Here is a 252-nt window from a genome sequence, read left to right on the forward strand (position 1 = left end):
GGTCACTCTTCATGGACACACAGCTGGGTACAGGGGAGGCTGGTCTCTCCTGCTTGATTGGTCTTCAACACAACAGAGACAAACATTACATCTCTCATCTAATCTGAGCTCAGATGGGGAAACATAGGAAGAGCTTCATTCCAAAACGCTATATATTCATTTTCAGAAATGTTCGCAAATTAGCTTTTATTGTTTAAAGAAATTATGAAAGAGATTGGTGTGTTTTTTCACTATCTGGGATTTTTCAATGAC

Source organism: Salvelinus sp. IW2-2015, unplaced genomic scaffold, assembly GCF_002910315.2.
Source record: "Salvelinus sp. IW2-2015 unplaced genomic scaffold, ASM291031v2 Un_scaffold7412, whole genome shotgun sequence".
NCBI lineage: Eukaryota > Metazoa > Chordata > Actinopteri > Salmoniformes > Salmonidae > Salvelinus > Salvelinus sp. IW2-2015.